Source organism: Agelaius phoeniceus, chromosome 1 (genome assembly GCF_051311805.1).
Source record: "Agelaius phoeniceus isolate bAgePho1 chromosome 1, bAgePho1.hap1, whole genome shotgun sequence".
NCBI lineage: Eukaryota > Metazoa > Chordata > Aves > Passeriformes > Icteridae > Agelaius > Agelaius phoeniceus.
The window spans coordinates 62,279,770-62,301,179 of NC_135265.1; the positions used below are offsets into that span (position 1 = coordinate 62,279,770).

General features: G+C 39.8%; 1 long non-coding RNA gene across 1 annotated transcript; it reads right to left on the reverse strand.

Annotated features, from left to right (window-relative positions):
* Positions 1–497: 497 nt before the first annotated feature.
* LOC129125439 (uncharacterized) lies at positions 498–5,520 on the reverse strand. Its single transcript, XR_008534965.2, has 2 exons — positions 5,056–5,520; positions 498–4,964 (listed from the first exon to the last, which is right to left on the reverse strand). It is a non-coding gene; the product is annotated as an uncharacterized LOC129125439 (long non-coding RNA).
* Between the last annotated feature and the right edge of the window lie 15,890 nt (positions 5,521–21,410).

Below are 21,410 nucleotides of genomic sequence, written 5' to 3' on the forward strand. Positions count from 1 at the left end.
GGAAATTCAAATCTGTAGGAACTGAATGCTTTGCCTTAGCCACAGAACACATTCAAATTCATGTCTCCATTTCTTGTTTCATTTTTTTATATCTTCCCAATAAATTCCAGGGGCCAAGGCAGGACAGTTCTCGATCCAGGGAAGCAGCTAGCTGTCCAGAGAGATGTGCAGGCTGCTCACACTCCTCTAAAGGGTACCTCAGATGTGCAAGCTGTTCACTCTCCTCCAAAAGGTATCTCATTCATCCAAATATTTGAAATTAAACTGTTTCAGACAAAAATGAGTTCACTACTTTTCAGCACTGAGTCCCATTATTTATTTTGCAATTCCAAAGGCATGTGAGCCCTTCTCTCCCATCCCCCCACTGTCTCATATTTTGAAAATTCCCACTTCTTTGAGTGTGATGTCATGATGCATTGCCATGAATATTTAACTTAAAATTATGAGTACTAAATTGGAACTTCTTTGCATGGCAAAAGATCACACAGAGAGAAATAGCGGTTTAAACAAAGATCTATAATTAGTGATAATAACAAAGGAAATATTCATGATTACATCAAAGGATTCTTCACCGAGTATTGTTTTTCTTTGCTTCCTAAGGGAGCACAGAGTTCTAAGAAAAGGTAGCACTGTTTTAGATAGATGTAGATAAATAAAAGAAGACCATCTAGAGATTCCAACTTCAAACCAGGGCCTCAAAAATACTCTGAAATCTAGAAGAGTTCTCTAATTGATCTGATTACATGTCAGACACCAGCACTCTGCTAGGTATGCAGTGCTGATAAGCCTGCAGTATGTAAACACCTTTTCAGCTGAACATGACACACAACACTACAGCTACTCTGGGCATCTGTCTCCACATACATAAGGCATAGCCTGGGGATTAATTTCATCCACTAGCATAAATAGGACTAATTTTTTGAAGTACAGATAGCTAAAAATAGCTAAGAGTAATGTTATGTAATAAAACCTGGTATATGTTTCCCCTTTCCAGATGAAAGAATCTGACATGGCTTCAAATAAAAAGAGGTGGCAGCCTGACCAGAACACAAAATATATTCATTTCATTCCCTTCCAGAGAGGCAGCATTTTAATCTTCCATACATTAAAGATGCATGCCCACTATCATATCATTTCACCAGCCTAAATATTAAATTATGACCTCACAACACTTCTGCCCTCCCCTGGAAAAAAAAAAAATAGGTCAAAAATAAATGGAAACAAACTGTTTTCTGCTCCTTTTTATGCATTTGACAGAGAGAAAAAAAAATGAGGGAGATAAATCTGCATAATACTGAACAGAATCTCTTTAATTCCAGTCAGCTTTTATCATTCAATCACTGAGTCTGTATGTGGAAAAATTCATGCTAATTCCCCCTAGCAACAGCCGCAGCCTATCCGGGGGAGCCCCACACCAGGCAGCTGCCAGCCAGCAAGAATAACTCTAAGTAGGTCAGCCCTGCATTTCTAAAAATGCCACGGTCTAGTAACCCCAGTGTCCCGTCTGTCTGCCCCAGCCCATAATAACCCCGATGGCTCGGTGACACAATGACACAGTACCCTGTTAGAGCGCAATCAAATCCCGCCGCATTATTCTGCTGCGAGCAGCGCTGCTGGATGAAGGACCCGTCGAGGGGCAGCATTAATCAGGCAGCCATTCATGTCCACTAGCACTTCACTCTGGAGATGGGGCCTGCATTAATGACCAGCTGTTTGAACTAACACAAACAAAATAATGCCTTCCACCCTGTTGGCTGTGCAGAATACACTATTCTAATCGGGCAGGTTATGCTCATTGACTAAACCTAAGATGTAAATTAAACAGCCCCAGACAATGCCAGCTTTTGTAACCTTCTATTAATTAAAGTAAGTATATTTAAATTATACTACACACAATTCAAAGAGCTATTGGTTTAATATACAGAGTCACCTCCTCCTACAAATTTGTGTTCACAGTCCAAAAAAAAAAAAAAACCCAAACCAAAACCAAACCAAAAACCACCCACCCCCACTGCTTGAATAATACAATCTACCTATCCTGGTAAATTAAAGAGCAGCTACAACAGAGCTGAACTGCAAGTGACTTCTGCTGGGAGCAGGGAACGACACCAGACCTCCAGTAACTGGTCTTTGAGAACAGTGACAGACATGCATGCTGGATGTGGTGGAGGGGTGTTGATAAAAGCCCTATAAACCTCTGCCAGCCATGACACAGAGAAAGGCCAGTCGCAGCAGATTAAACACCCCCTGCAATCTCACTGCTTAAGCACTGCCGAGTTGCCTTCACAGGCCTAAAAATAATTGCAGAGGTCAGAAAGGCCCTTGCCAGGATCTGGGCATGTGCCTTTAAGAGCACATCCATCCCTCCCGCTTCCCAGAGCCCTGGGGACTTCTGCATGGCTGCAAGATGCTGCAGGAAGCCCTGTCCCTCCCCCCTCGCTCTTAACCAGAGAAGCCTTAATATAAACCACACCAGAGCACAGCCAGTCTCCTCTGGGGTGGTATTTCAGTATCAAATCTGTAATGCCAGAACAGAATTTCAGCAGGATTGCTTTGTGTCTAATTGTACCCTTCCTTTTAAACACCTTTGTGCAGCTTGCCGGTCTCTTCCTTCAGAGCATGCCTCCATGTCATGCAGCTGCCTGTATAAGATAGAGCTAGGAAAGAAATTTTCAAGGATAGACTGCTCATCTGCATTTTTTCCTGAAAGATTTGCACTTTTGGTGAATGCATGCCATAATTCAGTCTTCACTGCTGCAGAATTCAGCAAACCTTGCGCATGTAATCCATTCACATCTGACTTAGGAACACAGCAGGTTCATTAATCCATTTTGCTCTTTCTTGTTTGAGCCAGGCTTTTTAACCAGGTTATGAGAGTCTTCCTTTGCTTTGTGGTGCACATCTCATAGCAATTCCTGGAGAGATACAGTCACTGACGTAACCGTGGGCTCCTAATTACAAGCTGCTGACATTTTGCTCGTCTCTGCAGCTTTGAAGCTGCAAGTTCGGAGTCTCTTCTCCTCCCTCCTTGCTTGCTTTAAACTGCCTGAGTTAGAAGCACACAACAGATTCAGAAAGGTATAGGAGTGGCATAAACTCCTTTGCAGAGATGGCTGTCTTGCCAAAGTTGTTTTTCTTTAAGCAAACAGAAAACTACAGTTTGGAAGTAATAAGACTCCTTAGCCCCCAGCACAAGAATGCTATCCAACAGCTGGCTAAATACAATTCGACACACAGGGCTGCCTTTGTAGACTGGGGAACAAATAGTGGAAGGACCAGACAGGCGTCTTGCAGGGTAGCTCACCATGACTATTGGGAAATCCCCTCATACACATTTTAGTATGACATTATGGTCTATGGCTTTGTATTAAAGGGAAAAAAGGAAAGGAAAAAACCCTGTCTTTCTCGATAGGCAGCTGCTAGAATCCATGCCAAGCCCTGCTAGCTGAGTGCAGTGCTTGTTTTCCCTGTTTCTGCATTGTTCACATACAGCCAAATGAAATACCTACCAAATGAAATATGCCTGTACTGTGACAAGTCTACCTTCTCTAAAACCACCCCAAGCAGATTCCACAATAAAAAATACACCCGGCTGCATTTCACAGAAATCAAGTGCCAAATGAAAGCATTGGCTTTTCTCAATATATGAAGAATCCTTTTCAATTTGAGACTGATTTTGAAAATCTAAGAAAAAAAAAGGGAAAAATAGAAAGATGCAAGTATAACACTGAATACAAATGCTCAGTTGAGGATTTAGCCATCTGATGACTGTGGTAGCCAGCTGGTCTAGAAGTCATCTGGGATGCATTTATTTTGATTAGATTGATCACATTTCTATTTACAGTATAGAATTTTTCACCATACTGAATACAGCTGTGTTTATAGAGATTTTAAGATGGAGAAAATGAAACCCCACAGTTTCTCTCAGCACAGTGCAGAAGACTCAGTGCTTCAAGGTGTTAAGCAGAAAGGATCTGCTTTCACATTTCTTAAAAGAATACTGCCTACCATCTGTTTTCACAAAGTGCCACCTCAGTCAGGAAATGGGTGTAGAGCTAGAGCTGAAAATACAAGCTGCAATCAAGTATGACCCAGCAAACTCACAAACGTCCTCTGTAAATTGGTCAGAAATGTCTTTCTTTCATTTCTATACATGTTCACACACACACAAAAGCACGTACATACACATATATATACACACAGAGTGCGAGGCTGCTGTTTTCCCTGGGGATAGGCAGCCACCTAACTCATCAGTTCACTCCCTGACAGCACCAGGAATGCTCAAGCTACAATTTACAGTCCCTCCGTCCATACGTTGCTTTGTTAATCAAGCCATCCTCTCTGCAGTGAGAATCCACAGAATCAGACAAACGGCACAGAGCGTTTCTTCTTCCTTTGCATTTGCATTCGCTCGCTCTCTCCTTCTCCCTTGGCTTTGCCTTAGCAGGCAGATGCAACCGATACCTTATTTATCCATCTCCAGCACAACACTGAGGTGAAACCCGACTGCAGCGCTGTGACTTCCCCATGTTAATCCTCTGGAGCAGCAGAGGCTGGATTCTTGTTGCTGATGCCCTTGTCGAGCACTGGATTACTTTAGATAATATTTCTTTAAGCTTTCACCCACCCTATCCTAGATTAACACCCTTCCTTTCTCCTCCCTTCGCCCCGCCACAGAAAACCCCAAAATCATCACATATTGCAACCCTTGGCTTCCAGAACCAATAAAAAAAATCCGCGGCTCCATCGCTCTTCTTCCTTAGCAGTGTACAGACGAGAGAGTTTTGAGCCAGACAAGCCTGGGTGAAGTGCAGGCAGCAAGACTGCAGCAGCCCCAGCAGCAGCAGAAAGAGCAGCAGCCGCCCAGGTAAATGGAGGGAAAAGCAGGTTCTGTCGAAAGCGGTGCAGCATCGTAGCTGTGAGGAAAGACTGCCTTGCTTCTTCCGAACGGAGCAGCTTTCTGCCTGCAGGAACAGAGAAAAGGGAAGACCCAGAATTAAAAATAAAAGCCAAAACAGTTAAGAAGAAACAATAACTATAACAAATTGTCGTAACTTTATTTTTCTGGGCTTTCGGGCATTTCTGGGAGGCTGCCTCTTTTCCTTTCCCTCCCCAAAGTATCCTATGTTGCTGGATGCTACTGTCCAAGAGTGCGGAGTCACAAAGGCTCACTCTCCAAAGCGCAGTGAGACCAGCATCACATGAGAAACCACATGACGCACCCAAATCGGATGCTGATGTGGTCCAGTATTTCACTCAGAGGGGGGGGGAATATCTCAACCAAAACATGCCCCTCTCTAGTGGTGAGAATGAATTTCCCTTTTAAAAAAATTAAAAAATTTAAAAAGGCAGCAGCTCAAAATAGAAATATCTCCATATCTATCCATCTTCAATGCCAGTGCTTCAGAAGGCAGGAGAATGCTGTTCCACAGACACTAGCTGGATGGCAGCAATATTACTTCCAGGCTACATTATTCTAAACTGATTGCACTTAAGTGAATTCCTGAAAAGCATACTCCATGTCTCCCTAACATGAACAGACTCAGAAAACCATCTCCATTATCGTTCCCTGCAATCTGTATCCAAACCTGCATTCTGAATAATTTATTTGAGACTAATAAGCCATTTGCCAAGACTACTCCTTTTCCCACTCAGCCCCATACTCAATGAGTGACTACAGCAAGAAACACAGAGGCATTCACCGTTTCCTTAACCGGTAATTTTAGTAAATTCACTGTCCACAAAATAATCAGGAAAAAATGAGCAGGAGAGTTTTTTCCTCTTTGTCATGTATGGACACAACAGAGCTCTCTCTGGTTTGCGGATGGTGGCAACATTTTCCTCACATTGCCGACTCAAAAGCTTTCAGTCCAAGCCAAGAAGCAAACATTCTTGCCTGCCAATTCCTGCAGAGGTGTTGTGCCACCCTGTTTAATGCAGAAACATCTGGACACCTCTGTCAGCCGCTGAATGAGAGCGTGCAGCTCTGCAATGCTGTTTACTGTCAGGGCACCAAGCAGTTAACATCCTTGGCTGCTTTACCATCTTGCCTATAGGAGCATAGAACCGAGGGACTGGTTCACTTGAGAAACAAAAGCAGAGAAGCTGACCTTGATGATCGATGGAATTGCTGATCACAAAGTTATCATCCAACAAACAGTTAGCGATTTGTAGCTTGTTTTATGCCTAACATTTGTTCAAGTGACAGAGCAGGTGGCACAGAGTCTTCCGTCCCCTTTGTTTGCAAAGCTGGGCACCACCTCGCAACGCTGCGCTCCCTGGCTTTTTGCACTGAAACTGTACACGGTGTCGGGGAAATATAGGAAAAGAGCTGCCGTGAATCCACACAGCTGCTTTGCACAGGATCCCATTTCAATCTCTGAAGTTACATAATGGTGATGAAGCACAGAATTCCCCCAGAAGAGACATGCTTAACCCTTACACAGGAAAGCGCAAGCGGAGCAAAACCCAAGTGCTCTTTTGTGCTGATTTCAACCTTCCCAACTGTTCACGCAATAGCAGATTGCAAAAATTTGCACAAGACAGTTGTAGCTTGTTCTCATTGGCTCCTCTCAGAAAGAGGTTTTGCAATGGGCTGCACCTAGGAATTGCCTAAATTCCATGTAAAATCCAGTAGTAGCATTCAGCCTCAGCAATGCTGCTAGTGTTTAGGAGAGGCGCAGGACTGCATGTACAGAAACCACAAGATTACCACAGTCATCTGAGGGTATTTTCACCTGTGGGGTTAATAATTTCAGCACTGGCAAATCTTTGATGGAAAACATAGAGGTATACCCAAACTCTCACTGTAGCTTTTCAATATAATACTGTACTTTCAGATGCTGTGTCAGCTAATATGGTGAATCCAGGTTATGGATTACTTTTTCAGTCCAAAATATAAACATTACTGAGGCAGGAACTGAGTCCAGCAATATATGTATCTTCAGGACTTTGGATTACAAGATGAAAGGAGACCAATCCCATTGTTTTTAACCTACAACAATTATAACAGCATGGCTCTGAATGGCTTCTAGTCTGTTCTCATTAGTTTCTAAGACAGAGCTGCAGCAGTTCATCACTCTGTGAGTCCATGATCTTTCCCACTTGATACCAGTAGCTCATTTATCTGTTCTGATTTAGGGATATGTTGGAAGGGTCATCTGGCCGTAACTTAGTGAAATCCCTGGATATTATCAACACTACATCAAATCAGATGGAACTTCATCCTGAAAACTCTCAGAGGTGGAGATTCCATAACCTCTTCCAGTGCTGACCTCCCTCCCTGGGAAAATAAGTGCAGGAAATAATTGTTCATCCTGAATTTCTTATATAGGCAGCCTTCACTGCACTGCTGAATTGCATGCATTTTCCTAGATCTGCCACTGAAAGCACAGGGAGGGCGCCAAGAAATGAAGGGACTTTTAATATTAATTTAACCAACTTCAGCTCAAATTAGTAGCACATCCAAATTGTTATCACATGATTATCATTTTATCTCCAGATGCTGCCATTTCAACTATTAACCAAAGCACTAAAATGCTAGTGAACACCCTGATAGCAATTCTAGTGTTCTACCACGTGTTACTCATAAGAAACAGGAGAAAACCCAAAGAATCCCTTGCATATGAAACCTAAACTACACTCAGAAGTCAGAATCAAGGCTGAACCAACATGGAGCATGTTGATTTATTCAGAATAAACAAGACATATTTTTTCAATCAGACATGGAAAACGGGCCCTAGAGTATCTATAAATATATATCCACAACCTTGTGAAAAACCACATATGCAAGCACACAATGTATGTACATTTAAGGAAGATCTAGGGATACATAGTCATGTTAGGTGTCAATGAAGAGAGAGGAAGGGGAAGAGGCCAGAATTGCAAAGAGAAAGACCAGTCATAATTCCCTCAGAAATGTAGGAGAAAGGCTTTATGTGAAAGACAGCCTTATGCACACAGTACTTGCAAATCTAATTCTTATACTTCAGATAAACTCCCCAATAAGTGCTTTGTTAACAGCATGGGTAACGACCTTTCTTCCCTCTTCAAATCTCTAACATAGGTACTTTACTCTGTTAGATGTTGCAAGCTCTCAAAGTAATTCAGTAAAACAGACTCTAAATTACCTGTCTAATGTGACTTTTTCTCAGCTTAGCTCCAGAGCATATTTTCTCCCCTCTGGAGAATGGAGAATTTGGAAGTTGTCCTAACAGAACAGCTGAAGGTACAGGTAAGAATTTTGGGTTGAGATCATTACTGTTTGTGTTCACATGAAAGCTTTTGGGCTGAAACACATGGAAAGAACTGGGATTGTTTTGGATGCTGCCTTGACAAGTCATCAATAAAAATTTTCCCAGGATTGCTTCTCAAACATTTGATCACAGATCCTGCTCCATATTAGTGCAGCTTTGTGCTGCCTTAGGGATACATGAGCTATGCTGGATTTGATGTAACTGTCCACAGGGGACACGCTTCAGAGCAAAGATACAGCAGCTGAGTAGACACTAGATGAACATGAAGAATCAGAGTAATATCCAGAGAGCCCAAAATAATCTTACTTCATGAGAGCTTAAAAGCTACTGAATTTTGTGGAGTAATTTTTAGATGCTGTTAAACCAAACACTTCTTTATATGGCTAATTTTCTGCTTTGTACTCCAATGAAACATGGATCCCTGCAAGTGCTATGTATTGAATGTCACTGAAAACAAAACTTTGGTTTTGGAAAAATGAAACATTTAAGGAGTCAGTTTTTCCTTTTGGGAAAATCTCAACTTTAGTTCTTACTTCCTGAAGTCAAAGGAAGGACAACTTCACCTTGATTAAGCATAGCACAGGCACTGCAGAGACCGAGCAGAAAAAACGGAACGAACCATAAATTTAAGTTTTTCTTTATTATACTCAAAAGCTGCCACCCCTGAGGAGCACTAAACAGTGCCACCTAGGAAGCAGGACCTGAAAAATAACAGAAACTTGGAGAAATGCTGTGTTTTCAATTAGAGTAGAATGCCACTAGCACACTTGTGTATATATCAATAAAATGTGGAGTTGCTAATTTGATGGAAACATATAATTGCAAGGAATGGTCCAGTTGAATATTTAATAGTTCTCAGCAAGAATCAGGCTTTGGGGTTCAATTTTAAATGACCTTTGTCTCTGTAATCTGCAGATGTAGAAAGAATTATCGTTAGGCTTGAGGTTTCAGCCCAAAAGCCAGGCAAAACTTGATGTTTCACTGAACTTGAAACCTCAAAGTGAACCTCAAGCGTGCAAACCTTATGGACTCAAATCAAAACAAACATATGTCAGTGAGCAAAAACCACAGAGCTTCACATGGGTCTAAGCACTGAGCCATACTGGCTTCTGGCCAGGGCGTGAAGAGCCCTACACATCACACAAAATACCAGCAGAAGTTTAGTGACCACAGGGTATGGCTAGACACACACTGCCATAGTTTAGAGACACTTAGGTCACTGTCATCTGAGAGCTCAAGTCCCAAAAGCCATTTATCTACATTGTACCTCTTCAGTAAGGTATCTTTTGAGGAGTTCTGTGTGATCACAGCTGCTTTGCTACTTGATGGGTTTCTACAAAGCTATCTCCTTGCTGAGCTGTAGGGTGTCTGGAAAGGAGATCAAACTACCTCCTCATAAAAAAAGACACACTTTAGTTTTCTAAACAGTTGAAAAAGAACCATGATATCACCTTCTCAGTAGAATTTTCAGTAAAATACACTAGAATCTGCCTCAACCATCTAAGTGAATGAATGTGAAAAAACCCAGGGAAATGGTGTTTCTGTATTTTCAGCACAGAGATGTTCATGACAAGAAACTGGTAAAGCACCACAGTTCTGCACTTTTCTCTTGCAGTCATCTGAAACCACAACAATTTATTTGAATTCACTGACTATTCAATACTACTCTCAGAAAAATTTCCCAAATTTGTTCAATTTTCTATGGATGTGTGATGGACAGTTTATCACAATTACCCTCTCAAAGTTTCAGGTATTTCAGCTCTGGCCACACATGCTTGTATTGGCCAGCTCTTTAATCATATTTGAGAACCTGCTTCTAGTGTGCATACAAATGCTTTCTTTAAAATTTGAGAGATGTTTTCTCTATATTCACCTATGTTTGATGTATTCTGAAAAATGCCTCATACTTTAAAAGACTGAGTCTACATAACTTAAGGCTTGTCCTGTTGAAAGTGCAAACTGTGTGAGAAAGAACACTGCAGCATCAGTCCTGGATGGCAGCAGAAATAGGGCAATTAACTGATCAAAATGTGATATATTGATATAAATGCAACCAAATGATAAATGACACTGAAAAACATACAAGTTTCTCTGCATTTGTAAAAGATTCCTAAGGTTAATATTTCCATTATTCTTTTAACTTACTAAAAACTGTTTCCAACAGGTAAGTTAGTCCTGGGGCCAAACTCTCCTCACAGTTCAAAAGCAACTGGCATAATGTATATGCCAGTGTAAAATACATTGGGATATAAGTTAATGTAGAGAACTATAATTATTTTAAAGATGTAAAAATAAAATAACATTTGAAAAAAGTGCATCGAAGCATGTGTTAAAATGTACAGTTTGTAGTAAAATAGGAATGTTTCACTACCTCACCGGTCATTGAATTTTCAGTGATCTTATAATTCCCTTTTATTTTCTTGAAAGTGCAAAATAACACTACTATGACATAATTCTGGAAGATTTAATTGCTACAAAACACATCAGTCAAGCTACATTACAAAAAACATGACCACTGAACTGTGTCATACATCTTCCATTAGATTTGCATTCATTCTGCATCACGACTTTGATTTTGACTCCAGAACTCCACTGTTGCTTTGTTAGGTAAACCAGCTCCTCAAGAAGAGAATGTTGTCTGAACACAAAAGTTCCTCATGCTACTACCCTAATTATTTTAAGTCTCGTAGTCATTAGTACTGAGTTAATGAACATAGAACACTAAGAGAAGTGATGCAAATTTCAGGAAAGGAGGAAGTTGTGTAGTCTATCAGTCCTTCACTGTGAGGATGGTGAGGCAGTGGAACAAGCTGGCCAGAGAAGCTATGGATGCCTCATCCCTGAAGGTGCTCAAGGCAAGGCTTGATGCAGCTTTGAGTGACCCAGTCTAACAGAAAGTGTCCTTGTCTATACCTCAGGGGGTTGGAAATAGATGATCCCTTTATGATCCCTTCCAACCCAAACCAGTCAATGATTCTGTGATGTATACAAACCAACCTACAAACCCTAATGTGTTTCACCTGCCTGTGAGAAAGCTGTGTGATGAAGAAGTTACATGGAGATCAGAGCTGCACATACAATAGCTACAAGTCCATGACCTGCTCAGCCAATTAATATCATACCTATATAAAAATTTAATAACAGTTTTGGAGGAAGGGGATGGGTGGGGGTAATTTTAAATTTTATGCTCCTCAAGGAAAAACACACAGAAAACATTACCAATCTTTAGCAAAACTGCAGACAAGGCAGTTAATATTTGGTCTTGGGCAAAAGACTGGTTTCCTTTCCTTGGCTGCCCAGTTTTAGGTGGGTATTTTACATCAAACACATTACAAGTACAAAGTGGAAGAGCTATGTTTTTTCACCTGTGAGTGGTTTTAACTTAGACTTCAGCATTACAGTCAGGAAGTCAGTTTTTCCATGCTTGTTACTGTAAACAAAGATTGTATGGCACATCTCCAAAAGTGATAGAAGGTTAAGGACCAAACTGCAAGTGCAACAGACTGCTTCCAGAAACCAAAAGCATAACACTGAAGTGAGAATAACCACACATTCAAACCCTGGTTGATGCTCTCGTCACTCAGATGTTTGGGCAGTACAATGAATACATGCAAATATAATCTCACCATTTTTAATACATATATCTATATAAATATATAAATTCTGTATTTATATGTGTGTTTTCATATATACTTACACATACAATACACACCTATTGTAAGTGAAATGTGTGTATGTGGCTGAAATGGTTAGGGAGAAGAGCCAGTAATATTACTTAATATTAACATTGCCTCCCCCTCACTTTCTAAGTTACTTTTGACTCTGTCAAGCCTCATTCCCATCTCTACTTAGTTTTCTTTTACCTCATTTTAAAAATGTAGAGTAAAATAATATTAGACATTTCTAAGAAGAACCCTTCTCCTCAAACCATAACATTTCTATTGATATTTTCATTGTAAAATATTACCACTTACAAGAATTGTTGCCAGAATTTATAGCTGTATATTTTGTTCATCAGGTTGTTGCTTTTTGCTTCTCCTCAGGTTTGAACTCAAATTTGTAATTTGTAATGTTGTAATTTCTTTTTGTTTCACACCTGAACTTCTAAATATTATTTTAGTGGACAAAATTTACCCCCTTCTGCTCTTGTGTGAGATTTATAACATTACCTAATTATTCACAAGTTTTGTATGCTTATTTTCATCTCCAGGCCCCCAAGCTGAAGTTCTGCAGATGAGTACTTACAACCACAACTGAAGTGTGTAGAAATTGTTAATACAACATAGTGTGTTCCAAACTGAATAGTGTAAACAAGTGGAGACTGAACAAATGTCCACATTACTGAGGAACAATTTCACTGCTGGTGTTTATCACATTTAATATTTGTGCCCAAAACATTATAAAGGTTCTTCGAAATTCACTGTGCTTGCAATATCATAAATAGTATAATTTAGGGCATCATTTGAGACACAGAAGTAACTGGAGGCATATTTCAGTTGACCTATAAACCTTAATCTTTTGATTACTTCTACAAGTGTTTGCAACCCATCTCATCTGCTACTGTACTAAGGAAGCAGTATTCATGACAGAACTACAGCCTCCTGGCAGGCTCATGGGAAAAAAAATTAAAAGCAAAGTGCAGCAGAGCTTAGGAAAGAAGGTGAGAAGCCTAATTATTATCATAAATGAAGACAGTCCAAGGAATAAATTGAAGAAAAGCATATTTATTCAAAAGCCCTAAAATTAGACCTATTTAGACTCATGTAATAAGTTGTTGTTTACATTCTACTGCCTTCAGTATGACAGAAGCACATACTTCCCTGGTATTTGCTGGGAAAGACCCTTTCCTGAGTCAAGACTACAGATGTTATTCTGACTGAACAACATAAAAGCCTCAGATGCATGTTATTAATTTGTGAGCTGGAGACATATTTAACTGTATACAAATTGTGGAAAAACTTTAAAGAGCTTTAAAAATAATTATGGCCAACAGGTTGAATGCTTTCTGGTCTTACATCCAACCCAAGAAGTCATTTGAAAATGTCTCTGCACTCAATTGCCATTTAAAAGTTGCGTCAATCTCTCTGATTCCAACAACCATTATGAGATTCAGCTTTAGAATATTTGTTTTTGCTCATCATTAGCATCCTATCCTATGCTTTCAAGCATTCAAGCATTTCAAAATATCTCAAAACAAAACCAGCTGGCAGTGAAGCATGATCTATAAAAACATGTCTCCAAACTAGAAAATCTTGCTATTCATCAGATTTGGACCCAACAAACACTGATATTTTTAAGTACTTAAAATGTTAAATATTTAGAAATCTTATTGAAGACATTTTAACCAATGAAACAGTTTACTGTTAAGTTTAACAATAAATGAAGTTGACACCCACCCATGCTATTAGCCCATATATGTTTTATGGCTAATGAAGGCTGACCCCCCTCCTCCAATTTAGCAAAGAAGAATTCCTTCTGTAAACACAAATTCTTTTACTTCTTCAGACTTGAATGGATTTGAATTTCACATATGGTATCAAAATATCTTGATATGTGTAATGCTACAGCCTTTTCATTTATCCTGAGAGGGACTGCAAAGATGCTGATGTACTGTGTGCAAACCAAATTTCTTTTTGAGAGAAAAATATTACTTTTTTTCAGCTTTTTGAACATGAAAGGGTTTTTGCCTGCAACATGAAAAAAAATGTTTTCCAAACATTAAATTCTCGACAGTTACCAGTCAGACAGGAGACAGACTAGTCTCAAAATGAGTAACAATGATACATTCTTTTCTTTTCTAGAATTACATTTTTAAAGCACTTAAAACCCAAAACCAGTCTAAACCAAAACAACAAAAAACCTCCACAAACAACAAAAACAACCCATCCTGAAAAGAAAACAAAACCAAACCCCTGCTATTTTTAAACAAATGAAGAGAATGAGAGACATTATCATTTGCTGTGCCTGCACCAGGCCATCCTGCAGAGCAGCTCTCAGCTGGACCACAGTCCCCTAACACCAATGCCTTTCATTAGGATAACCAAATTAAAATGAGTACTTCTGTTACAGTCTGGCCATAAACTGCAATCACTAACTGTCAAACTTATATTGTATATCCACATATAGATCCATATGGATGCAGCTACCACAGATATTTACCTGTGCTGTTTCAGTGGCCTTTGCTTGACCAGTGACACCTTTTCAGCCCCAAAGAGCTCTACTTCCCTGTCCCAGCTTCCTGGGCTAGCAAAATGAAAACAAAGGTTTTCCTCATAAAAAGAGTAGCAATACCACATACCCCCTCTCCAGAGGAGGAGAAGGATGTTTTATCAGCGTGTGTCATTCAGGTTTAACCTGAGTGGGGACCTTAGTCCCCACTCAGGTTAAACCTGAGTGACACACGCTGATAAAAAATTAAATGCAAAACCACAGCGACTACTGTTTTCTTTTCTTTCTTTCAAACTTAACAAGATTTCTGATTGAAAAGCAATTTTGTTCCCCTAGATTATGGTTGCATTTGAAAGGAAAACCATCCCCAAAACTAAGGAGTAATATCTTCATTGTCCATGCTAACATGAAGTGAAGTAATACTGTAGTTCCAGGTCAGTGGGGCTGGTAAGTACACCTAAGATAGTAAAAATTGTACATAACAAAGGCTCTGAGAAGCACAGTACTGTGACTCAAATGAACACAGACATCTGAATATGTTTCTTCTTGGCCCACATGCTGAAGATTTTAGCAAAGAATTAATTAGACATTGCTCTTTTGAAATGGACAGCCTCATGCAAAACTGCTGGAGGAAGAAGTTAGAGATTTCAATTTCCTACCCTGTAGAAGACCACAGTTCTCACTGAAAAAATTCTAGCACACATTAAAGAGAAAAAAAAAAGTGACAAATCCAAGGAAGAATATTCTTTTACAAAAGACATCTAAATTAGAAAAATAACCATCTTAATATCTCTTTGAAAAAAGGTAAAACAAGAAATAATCTAATGCATTTGTATAAATACTTTTCCTCTAATCTTTGTTTACAGACAGTTCTATTCACAGATCACGAAGTAGTTACATCAGAGAATTAAGGCTGGTGGAGTGCAAATTCACCCACATTTCATGTGTTCTGCTTCCTTTTAGATAAAGCTTTCTTCTGAATTTGCCAAGGTTTTAAGCACACTTGAGAAACAGTCATTGTTTTAATGTTTGAACTTTAAAATTATTGATTAAATCCACACAAGCACTCAAGATAATCTGCAGTTTAATGCTGTCCACCTTTACAAATGTAGAAAGGACATCTGCAAAACATGAGTATAACTCAAGGAACACAAGTTTGCACAGCTACAAAAAAAAAAAAAAAGAGGCAACCAGAGCAAGATAAGAAGTGATTGAGTTAAAGATGAAAATGTTTCAGGAAAATGTAAAGGACAATCATTCTGTGCTTGGAAAACAGAGCAGGAGGACATGGTGCAGAGATAAAAACACTGTATTGTTTGCACAACACTGTGAAATCCTTCCACAACAGCATACTTTTACAGTTTGCATATCTATGGTGCACACGATTCCACGATTTCTCAGGAACAAGTATATATTAATGATAAGCAAAAAAGGTGAAAATGGCTAAGTTTAGTTCTTCCACAAACACACTAACTTTTGTTTTTGTTTTTTTTTGAGAATTGGCCAAAATTCAAAAATATGGAAACATCCCAGCCTGTTTAGTGCCCAGGGGGCTTGGTGGACATGGAGCCCACTCACCTGCCCACTGTTTTCTTACCTTACCTAAACTGGAGATGAATTTGATCCCCCGTGTACAGTATCTGCAGAAAATACATACATCTACAAGCTACATAGGTCATAAATTGCCATCTGACATCAACTTGTACCCATTTGTACATGTCAACATTTTATCATTTGGTAAGCATACCACACACTCCTCTACACCACTTTCTACAGTACATCCATTTAAATATCTCTTTTTCAAAATCAAAATCAATCAGTAGAAACTGTACATGGAAAAGAAGAGAAAAAAGTGCTTGAATTAATCCTACCTAAGAAAATATTTTAGAAAGGGATACATGGATTCCTGCTGAATGCACAGCAGTACAACATTCAGGAGTAATTTAAATCTATATTATATTTAATAAAACCACTGTATGTTCTCTTGTCCTATTAAAGCTGCATTCTACCTTACCAGGTCTGAATAATTTGTATAAAATTGATTGCTACAGTTCTTAGTAGGAGCTATAATTGCATTCCTGGTATAACTTAAAATGGTAACCTTATCTTAATTAGTAGCATGCTACAGAAATGCTTCTGAAAGCTGTGGAGGATTAACCTGCATTTTTAAACTGAAGCCTTGGGGTTGGGATTTTTGTAGTTTTTTGTTGGGTTTTTTTCTAATTTCATCACCAACACAGGAAATACTGCTAATTTATTGTAAACAAAAAAGAGCGGGGGCTGGGACAAGGGAACACTGCCCTTTGAAGACCAGGGGGAAAACTTCACACAGCACACACTGAAGAGGAAAAAATTTTGATCAATTACAGAATAAATTTAAAAAACAAACAAACAAAACAATGCCAAAAACCCCAGCTTAAACATACCACCATCCCAAAACAAAATCAACCCAAAAGATTCACATGAACAATGCCCTGCAGACACCCACAACACGGTCTCTCACGACAGTAACAAAAGTCAGTCCAAAGCTGCAAGTACAGCTGCCTGCCCAGCCCATCAGCCACCCAGATGCTGTGCAGCTTATGTGATTTCTAGAAGCCTACACTTCACAATATGGCAAAGGAATGTCACTGCTTTGCCAGAGTCAGAAAAATTAATATTAGTAAAATTTGGTGGCAAGTGACTAAAAGCCCTTTATGCAAATGCTGTTATCCTGCTGTGGCCTGAGCTTAGGTGAATTTTATTTTATTTGTTGACTTTCTTGCTACATTTAATCATACCCATATTGCTGTTCTGTGGAAAACTGATACAGGTTTCTAGCTTAATAAACAAATAGTAATCAGGTTTATTTAGAAAGCAACTCATCAAGCAGCAGCTGTATAAGGCATCTACTCACAGGAGGCAGTGCTGGAACTGCAGTCTGCAACAGAGTCCAAATGCTTCCAAATTTTGTCATATATTTTACCATTGTTTGTGCTACAGTTCTGCTCAGCATTAATTTTATGAGTCCCATCTTAATCTAGCAAAAATAACAAAACTAAACAAAACAATGCCCATTCCTTACTAATAATTTCCTCTGACTTCTGCACTGTCGATCATGTACCACAGTAAAACTACAGTAAACTACAAAACAGTAAAGGCCAGGATTAGAATTCCACTAAATTACTTTCTGTAATTGTATCTTTTCCAAATTAACTTCTATTCCCAACTTTTCAGTGGCAAGGAAACATCCAGATTTTTAGCCCAGTTCACTAGCTGTATCCTAGGCCCCGTAGGGCACAGACTGCTCTGAAGGCTTCTATGTGCACCTATCTGTATGAACACAGCATGATGGGACTCTCCATGCTGTGCTGCAGCTCCACTGAGCCAATTATGGATAGAGAAGCAATAAGGTGGTGCTTCAGAATTGCTATAGTAAATCTACTTAAAAATGAGCACATGCAACGTGGCCCACATCCATATGTATGTGGGCATCCCTGAGCACATCCCTGCATTGTCCCCTGACATTTCACTTTTCACATACGTGTAAAATGGTTAAACTCCTCCAGAAATGATGAGACCTTTCTCAGAGCTGTAGCATTTTCCTCACTGAAGCCATACACCTCTGTAAGGTGAAACATACATTAATTCTTTCTTTTAAAGAGATGGCCCACAAAGTGAGAGTCTGCATTACTTTATTGTTCAGTATAGCGAAGAGATGCCTACAGATTTTTTATTTAATTAACGAGTTTGCTTTTTAAAATGACACTGATTCAAATCTCAGCCTTTTCTTTAACTTTTACTGATGATATGGAGTGGAAAGAGAGGAACTGAATGAAAATCATCACTTATCCAAGACTGCCTGCTCACTGTTTCTGCTTATGGCAATGCATGAGCAGAACAGTCAGCTTTGCCTCTGGTGTGAGCCCAGCCAGTCCGTTAGCTAGTCCTTATAAATCCATCCATCACCTCTATGAAAGTCACTGCCTTCCTTTTACCAAAGATAATGTATGTTATTGGGATTATAACACTGCATGCAAAGTCATTAAAGAAAGATAGACCACAATTTATGACTGAGTGTGTGGACAGCAGGGCATTATTTTAACCATAAAATCACAATCTGCAAGGAGAGTGGCCAAACCAGAAGAGCCATTAAAGACTTATAATTAACATCAATCAATATGACACTACTGTTGACATCTTTATTACTTTAAATACACTAATCAAATACTTCTGCATTCAGATAGAAAGATTGATAGGCAGACAGGCAGAGAGAACATCCCTACAGAGAGCAATTTTAAATTATCTATTCAAAAGGTAACAAAAAATAAGCACAACAGGATAATCACATGGAAATGCAGTGCACTGAATGAAACCATTTTCAGCTCAGATAGTGGACCTGGGAGGTTCAAGCTTGCATATGAGATACATCAAATCTGCCCTGTGAAAATGCAGATGTGTATGCCTTAGCCATGCAGGCAGCTACTGACTCTCCTACAATGAGAGAACACATATCCCATAGACATGCCCTGCTGTAGGGTATTTTGCATTAGAAAAATAAATGAAGCACTGGTCCTCACAGCACCACTCCATTTTTTATCTCTACTTCTTCCCAGATAGGAAGTTAGACAGAAGAATATTGTGGTATTATTTGCATACCCACCATTGTGACTGTCAATATTATCTGATTGCATCCACATGCAATTTCCTACCACACAGACACTAAAACATATTTTTACTGCCGCTGCTAATAGAAACATTTCAGTACTAAGGAACAAGAGGGTGTTTCACTTCTCAGGCCCCATATTCTTGTACTTTACTAAATACCTTTTTGAGGAGCAGCTCCTTTTGCCATAAGGTGCTGGCTTTGACATTCAAGAAAGGAGATCTGAATGAGTACCAACAAGGAATCAATGCATGCCAGCTCTTTTCAGAAAATTTGTTTTGGAAGGAATCAAATTATGCTACTCCCAACATTAGATAAGGATTTAAGAACCCCTGCTTGTTTTCTATTTCTATTTTTCTATTATTCAAGTGGGGATAATATTACTTTTTAAAGAAAAAAATGCAACAATTGTGCATTTATTTAGATCACATTTGGTTGTAAGTAATAGCTTATTGTAATATGGAAGCTCACTTTGGAAAGACATGCATAGTTTTCTTTCCTCTAGAAATTAAATGAAAATAAATGCTGGTTGTGCTTATTAAAAAAAAAGAAAAAAGAAAACCCAACAACAAAACCAAACAAAAACAAAAACCAAACACCCAAATAAGCAAACCTCAGATTACTTTACATGAGAGACTTTATGCTGTGCTTTTCCTGGTGAGCACCTTTTTTTTGGAGAGGCCAGTGGCAGCCTGCAGGTAATCTCAGATGTGCAATGAGCATGAGGATCTGCAAACCTCTGTAAAATCCACTGGAAAATGGCAACACCTCTTCCCTAACTGGATGAGTTGCCTGGAGGGCTGAGGCACACAGCATCCCTGAGCCATCCAGCCTCCAAATCTGGAAAGCATCTTCAGTCAGTGATTTCACTCATCCTTCTCAGCTCTATAGCAGGGAACTGAACTCTCACATACTATGTGAAAGCCTTACAGAGCACTAAGTAATGAGAAAAATGCAGTAATTTGTCTATTGAAAATCCAATTAGTTTAAGCCAATATTTATCAGATCACTCTCCTTAAAACATTTTACTTCAATTTTAAATGAGTTACACTAATTTGGATTGGGCCATCCTTCTCTAATGAAACTGCCAAGCCTTTCGGATGCTTTAATTCATTTCCAAACACAGTGGAGCCCCATAAAACAAGAAGAAAGAGACTGCTAAATGTACGTGGGGTTGCAGTGCATTAAAACAAACTAATGTATCGAGTGACAAAACATAATGAATGCTTTTACGGGGGGAGGAGCTGAGGCTGAGGTCTGAAGGGACACACTGCAAAGCGGGCAGCCAGCCATCTGTCTATCAGGGTCTCCTTTGCATCCTGCTGCAAAAGCAGCTTCTGCATCAGAGCTCTGCCCAGCTCCCCACTGTCCACTCAAGACATTCCCAGCTGCTGTCGTTTACTGACTTGGTGGGAGCGCACATCCCCTAATCCGAGCAGAGGATTGTGAAAGAGTCTCTGATTATTTGTTTAATCACCACGACCTTATCATTTGTGGCGAAGAGCACAAAGGAGCAGGTAGCTGTCGGAACCCAGGACATCCCTGTGGCTGTCCTGGATGGCTTGAGCCCCTGCCAGGGGGCTCAGAGACCTTGGCACAGGGCCCAGGACCTCTGTGCCTTTGATTTTGACCCATGGAAAAAATTACCAACCTTATATAAGGAATTACAAGCCACGAAAGTTTAAGTAGAATAATAGTTAGTTTGTCACAGGGTGAAAAGTAGAATTTTGGGGTTTTTAGAATGGGGGCTTGGGGTCCCAAGATGGAGGAATTTGGTCATGCCTTGTTCTTCTTCTTTCTTCTTCTTAGCCTCCATCTTCTGGGTGATGTTGGCACTTATGGATTGGTTTAGAGTAGAAATACACTGTCTAACATAGGTGATAGGTATTGGGAAATTACTATAAATAATGTACACATAGTTTTTAGTACAAAAAGATAACACTGCCCTGGGGATGGGCAGTGGGCGTCAACCCAACCTGCCAGACAGACCTCGGCGGGTCAGAGAAAGAATGTTATAAAGGCAGAAAATAAACAACCTGACAACCGGAACAGAACAATCCTGGCTCCTTCTTCGGCTGCTGGGCTGGGAAAAAGAGACTCTCTAACACATCTTGGGGTCATCATGACAACAGAGACTCTGAGAGGTAGGCACAGAAGAAGGTGCCGCAGCCAAGCCAGCCATGCAGCAGGCAGGGCAGGGAAGGGACAGCACCGTCAGGGCGCTGCCACTTCCTGCACCCTGCTCCCGGTCTCTGCCAAACCCAAAACAATGCCTCTGTCCAAGCAAACATCCTCACTCACAAAGGGGAAGGGTACGACTCGCAAAGGCATTGTTCCCAAAT